Here is a 7,457-nt window from a genome sequence, read left to right on the forward strand (position 1 = left end):
ATCTTGTGATTGTCAATTCATCATAACTACCACTGTGTTGTATCAAATTGTGATTGTAAAAATGACATTTTAATTTATGACATCTGAATTTATAAACATGTTTCTCTTAAAGAATTGAAAGAATCTGTATTTCTAGGTAATGCTTAATTTTTAATACAGAACAATATTTTCTGTATTAAAAAATTATAAAGTTATATATTTCTAGAGTAATTATTAAATATTTCTTTAATTATCATAATGCTAACCCTCTTCCATGCTCAGCTGATATCTCAGATTGATTCAGTTTATTTTATGTTCATTCCTGAAATCGGTGGTAATGTATCTGCACATTTTTAACTATCATCGTATACATTCAAGGGATGAGGATTAATGGTGTCAATTGTCCATCACCAATGTTCAGAAATTCCAATTCCTCAGATTACTACATCCACAGTCAAAAGTCATTTGAATTACCGCATATAAGAATTGGCTTTCTTTCTTTAATTCAGATAATTGGAATTATAGTGTACTATTTTACAAAACGAGATTATCTTAAGGATTTTGAAATTCTTTGTCTTCCAAAGGTGAAATTTCAATTTTTAAAATGCAGCTACATTTCAGCATTGAAATTTGATGTTACATTTTTGAAATTCAGTTTTATGAACGATTGATGTGCCAAATTGCCAAATTTTTTTATAAAGGATAATTTTAAATATTAATATTTTGCAGCTATTAAAAATGCCTCTTCCTAAATTAGAAGTTAATTAAGCATAAAGTCTTAGTAAAATGAACTTGCCCTTTTTAGCATTTTAAATAGTTCAATTAAATGAATTTAGATAAATTTGTTTCTGTGATGAGAATCATTTTTTGAATGTTGAAAATGATTCAGTGATATATTTCCTTTTTTCTCTTAGGAATGTCTAATAAATTATATAGCTATATATATAAATATAAAGTATGATCTTGATTTTCAGATACTTAGAAAGTTATTAGTTTGCTTTTGAAGTCATATTAATTGTAAATATTCAATTATTGACTGATTTACTATTATAATTCTCCAAATAGTTTTACTCTGGTTCCTAATTAACTTCTTGTTAACTTATATGAAAGTGAAATAAATCACTTAAACTGGTAGAAGTATTATATAAATAGTCAAAGAATGGTTTAAAACTATTTTTAGGAAATGTATAATTACAAACATTCATTAACTTTACCTGAAGTATTTCAATTTTGATTTGAAATTAACAATATATGTCTTTACAATTAAGTCATAAATTTTCTTTAAATTGCAAAAAATAAAGAGTTTATTGTGAGTGAAATCATTTCAAGCAATTAAGCTGTAGCTGCTTGAAGCAATCTGGTTACCATTGTCTGAAATGTACAAATTTTTATTTCTTATCTGTTTTAGGATGAGTTTGTGTTTATTTTATGAGTTTTTATATTTGCATAAAATATTTTGTATTCTTTCTAGTCATTTTAATTAGTCAGAAATATTTCATTTGTAAATATTCAATTTCCATGTGTTGTACTTTCTAATAAAATCATACAAATAATTTTATTTGATTTTATATAAATATTAGATGAATTATTGTTATCTTCATTGAATTTATTTTTATATTTTAGTGATGATCTTCTTCAATCAAATATTTTGCTTTTTATTGTGCTTGTAACAGCATTGCTTATTAGTTTGTCATTGAAACTGAAAAATATTTTCAAGAATCGTCATAAAAAAAACTAAAGGACGATAACTATTTTGCTGTGTAATTTTGTGGATCAATTTTAATAAGAAAATCATATGATGTTTTGTAATGTTTAACATTCTAAATGTAAAGTTTTTGTGCCAAAGAAAAAAGCTATAAATCAGAATTTCTATTCCAAAAAAAGGTAATATAAAAATTTTGATATATTAAAACATGGATGAAAATGTGCAGGATCTTGTTTGTTCTGTTTTTTTAAAAATATGGCAATATGCACGAATTACTTTGTGTTTTGAAAACATTCTTTTAATCGCTGTTATGATATCATGACTTTATGGTGAATCTTTTATCAAAATTTTGTTTTGAAAATATTTTTTTTTTCTTTTACAATAAAAAAAGATTTTATATTGATAATTATACTCATTCAAACTAAACCTGAAAGCTGAAATCTGATATTCACAAAAGTTGCACGATAATTTATAAACTGAAGCTTCAGGGTTAAATCTTTGTAGTCTTTCAAAGGTAAATAATTAACCAGTTATATGATACATTTTATAATTAGTAATTATATGTATTAAAAAAATACAAAACATTAGTGAAATATCGTAGTCTTTTTAACATACCTGATTCATTTTGTGAAATTAAATTTTTCTTTTAACACTTCTCTGTTTTGATAAACTTTTCATATGATGTATTAGATCAGTTCTTATTATTTTTCTTTATTATTATCTTTTTCACTGTATTAGTCATATTGATGATGACTAATACAGATGACAGCTGGATTGTAATTTAAACATATCAAGCAGAAGCAAAAGTTTGAAATGATATTTTCTTTATGCAACTTAAGTTAAGCCTTAAGTTGATGATATTTTAATTTTTTGTGTGTGAAGGTAAACCTTCACTATATTGTATTGAAGGATGTCTGCTTGAACTTTTATTGAATATATTGAAACACTACTGTAAAGGTGTTAAATGACACAGTAAGCTCTTTATAATTACATATACTCAAGATCTTCCATTAATATTTTTTATTATTGCACCAATATCTTTTAAACTTATGCTGCATATGTTTATCTAAGACTATTTATAGTATATTTTATGTAATTTAGGTGACTATATATATATATAATCTATAAACTGTATTGACATTTCTCATTTTCATAAGTAGTGTAATGTTTAAAAATAATTTGTATTTGCTATGCCGCCTTGTTATAAATGTAACATCTGTTGAAAAATGAAACTCCTTTAAATAATATTAATAAAAATCCATAGAAAGCAAGTTTAAAAGCAGATTAAATATTTGCAATATAGTTTATATTAATTTTTGCATGTTTTGAATAATTCCCATATGTTACTTAAATTTCTAATTTCATATTGTGTGTGTGTGTGTGTGTAATTTTTTCCTTAATTTATAAATGTATATAGTTTGAGCTTATTGATATCATTTTTTTATGATTTTATTGAGTTTCTATTGAAAAAAAAGAAACATTGAACTCTTATAATGAATTGTGCAAATCCTAAGTATGTTTAGTGTTTAGTAATTCTACTTGTAACCTTTATTTGAATTCTTTGCATGCTATTGAGTATTTTATATTATGGTAGTTTTAAGCAAAATAATCATATGATACTTTGCTCTCCCTGAATAATGGCATTTGTTTATTTTTCCTCTAATCGAATTTGCCGTTATTGATTAGTATTCTCTTTGGCTTTTTCTAGCAAAAATATCATTTAATATAAAACTCAAAACCAAATAATTCAAAGTTTTTGAAAATTGTTTCAATTAATTCATTTATAGTTAAATTGCATTAAATAACTTGATTATTTGCATGTAACAAGTTTTAAAGAATTTTTTTTAAGAATGAAAACTTTTTTTAACAAACAATTTTAGAGAATTACTTATTGAAGATAATCTAATCATTTGAAGAAGAAAGTATTCCTCTTCATCAACCTGTTTATTTCTCCTTGTAATAAATTTTTAAAGCAAAATGCCAATTATTTCACTGCTAAATAACTTAAACCTTTTCAAAGGTAAATTTGCAAACAATCATTTTATAACTTGCTAGTAAGTGTGTACATTTTTTTAAGAATCTGAAATTTAAAATTGTATTTATAGAGGAATTATTATTTTTAGAAATTTAGAAAATGGATTTGTATTGTATATAGGTTTCATTTTTGTACTTTCTCATGATTATCTAAATCCAGATGTATTTTGCCTCATAACACTGCCAATGTCTGTTTAGCCTTTTCAGTGTTCATGAGGAACATTGAAAGAAAACAGAAAGAGATCTATAGTTGTATTGCATTAACTTAATTCTGAGATAGTGTTTTCTGTATATATGCTAAATATTAGGTTTGTGTAAAGTATTTTTGCATTTAGTGTAGAATGCTGACATTCCAAAGAGCAATGTTACTAATTTATTTATCTATCCCATATCAGCATAGATAAATAAATAGCATAGAAAACTGAATCTCTAGTAGTTGTAAAGTATTCAATTTATTTTGTGACTTTGTACAATTATTTTTCATATTTTCCTTTGTTTATTTAATAGTTTATTTTATAAATTAAATAAACTTTTTTTTTTTTTTTCCTTATTCCAGGGATATGCAATCATTTCCGAGGTCTTGTTATTTATTTATCTATAGAAATAAAGCAATCCAAATATTATCAGTATTGAAATATAATCATTTGCATTTAGCTTAAAATAAAGGGCATTATTTACATTTTATTTATTTTATATTTTTTATGTTGTAATTGACTGTACAATCTTGTTCAATTATTTTATTGTAATTTTATTTTAGCAAAAAATGCATTTTTACAATTTATAATAATTTTAAATAGATTTTAAATTTATGTATTCTACTATTTATAGTGATGTGATCTGTACCAAAGAAATATATTCTTGTGAATTAATAAATGTTAATGACACATTTGTAGTAAAATTTATTTTGTTTGAAATATTTGTATATTTAAAGAGATAGCTCTAACAAAATCTGATATATCAAAATTTTTTAAAAAATTCTGTTACATAGTAAATGAATATATTACATTCATATTTTGAACGGAAAGAAGGTAATGCTCTTTTTTTTTTTTTTTAATTTGGTAAAAACGTATAATTAATAAATTTCAAAGAAATTTGAATTTTTCTATAAAGGCAATATTTTTTTGTCTATTAATTTCTAGAGCTAATTTTTTCTTTGGAATATTTATAGTTCTTAATGAATGTTTGCTTACTTTTTAAAATATATTCAAAACTCGCTTTTCAATTTTTTCCTTCTAAAATAATGCTATATGATTTTAACAAAAGGAAATATAACTTTTGATGATTCCAATTTCTGAGAATCAGTTTCATTTTTGGAAATAGGAAATAAATTGGGAAATTACATTTTAAAATAAAATGCAATTTATTCTACCCAATTTTTGTCCATACTTGAATGTTACTAGTAATAGATTACTTCATTTATCATTAATTCCTGTGAGAAGGTTTGTTTATTGGCGATCTTTAAAGCTGGATTAATTTCGTGAATGGAAGTTATATTGTATTTCGAAGAATGAAGGCATATGATTCAACACGAGTTATTATAATATCTTAAAACTCGCCATTTTACCAACTCTACTAAACGTAACAATATCGATGAGATTGATAGGAAAATTTGCTCGTAGAACTATTGTGCTGTTCTACGAAACAGTGAGTCAAGAATCTTGTAAATAATGAAGCTTCTTTTGTTATGGCTTTGATATTTCATAAAAAACAAAGCTATGTGTCCCATGCTATTTTTTTTTTTTTTTTTTTCAAAATGACTTGAAAGCAAGACCAATTCTTCGATTCCTCAGCTTAATTTAAATAAGTACTTGTAGCTACGTATGTACAATGCTCCTCAATCCTCATCTAATCTTAAAAAACCAGATCAAATTTTTATATTTTGTACAATCATATGAGAAATAATTCTGTCTACTTTTCATAGTACAAAATTAATTAAATGTTCAATTAAAAGATAGCCTGAATTTTGCCCTTTTAAAACTCTTTAATTGTTTATCGGTATTTTTAAAAATTTATCTTTTAACGCGTCTTTTCAAAATTATTTCAATGTTGTTGTTGTTGTTTTTTAAATGATCTGATCATGCTTAAAAGCAAGCTTTAGTCAATGGCTCAAAAACAATTTTTCTTATACTTAATCATTTGTGAACAAAATTTGCGGTACTAATATATAAATTATAGAGTAGACATCGGCAGTTTTTGAAAATTTTGTAGTTCATCTGATGTTTTAATTTTAATTATTCTTTGCAATCTTATATCAGATCTGAATCGCCATTCTGAAAGATGTACTGTTTTGGTGCTCTTCTAGATAAATATTATAAAAGTTTTATAACAGCAAAATTATTATACTTAATGTGTAGGAATTTTATAGATTTTTAAGCACGAAAAGGAATCATTACACTCTCATATGTATAATTGGGCATCTTATTATTTTTTGGAGTGAAAAGGGTTAAACGCTTTAGACGAAAGAAAGTTTTTGCACATTATAAAATTTCATACAAATTTAGTTTTTACTTTAAAAATGTGGTTTATGAAAAGATTTTAATCTCGATCAACGCCGGGCACATCAAGTAAATTTTTCTATAAAACAAGAAGGAAATGATTCAAATGTTTGAGCATATACAGCCAGCCTCAAAATTGAGTATACCCCCTAAATGTATTTCATATATATTTTTTACTTAACGAGCTAAATTTTGCTATAAGAAAAGTGTGTTTTTTACTGTTAGTACTGTTTGTCCTCCTTTTCCAATGTGTAAGGAAAAGAATTACGAAATTGAATTTATTAAAAAAAAAAACTAATAAATGGAGTGAAAACTACAGACTTGGAGAAAAAACTATGCGACAAAATTGAGTATACGCCTTTATTATAGTCTGTGTAATTTCTGTAGGTGGTTCAAGGTCACATTTTCTCCCTCGTTATTGGTTGTTTGGTACCATTAACGTGGTAGAAAATGTGACCTTGAACTGCCTACAGAAAATACACAGACTATAATTTCATAAAAAATAGCAAATTAATATTTTGTCGCATATACACTTTTGCCTGGATCACAGACTCGCAATCTTTTAGGCATGGATTCCACCAGCTTTTTTTGTTGTTTCAACCGAAATTTTTGCCCACTCTTCTCTTAAGACCTTCTTTGGATCCACTTTATTCGCCACATCATGTTCATGGACACAATTTTTTAATTGAGCTTATAATTTTTCTATGATATTTAGGTCTGGAGATTGGAGTGGAATATGATGGAAGTTGCTGCTTGAAGTGATACAACAAATACAACTTGACTATTTTCGCGATATGTTTCGGGTGATTGTCTTGCTGGAAGACGAAGTTTGATCAAGTTCTAATTTTTCAGCACTTTTTTGTGAATTATTCTTTAAGATGCTAAGATATGCCATTCTATCCATTATGCCATTAATGAAGACAAGTTCTCTTACACCTTCTATTACCATACACCCCCGAACGAGGACGGATTAACCACTATACTTTACCGCCTTTACGGTATTCCTAGGATCTAGTTCTTTCCAAATTTCCCTCCACACCTTTTATCGTCCATCGCTTGCGTACAGATTGGATTTGGTCTCATCGAGAAATAGAACAGTGCCTCAGAATAATTCCAATTTTGAAATAGGATTTTTTTTATAAAGAAAGTCGTAACTAATGAGTTTTTGCGCCATTAAAATCCAATCAATCAATCGTAACTAATGAGTTACTTTCTTATTGGAGAACGGCTGTGAAATCCTGTGT

The sequence above is a fragment of the Argiope bruennichi genome, chromosome 5, assembly GCF_947563725.1.
Source record: "Argiope bruennichi chromosome 5, qqArgBrue1.1, whole genome shotgun sequence".
In the NCBI taxonomy this organism is placed as follows: domain Eukaryota; kingdom Metazoa; phylum Arthropoda; class Arachnida; order Araneae; family Araneidae; genus Argiope; species Argiope bruennichi.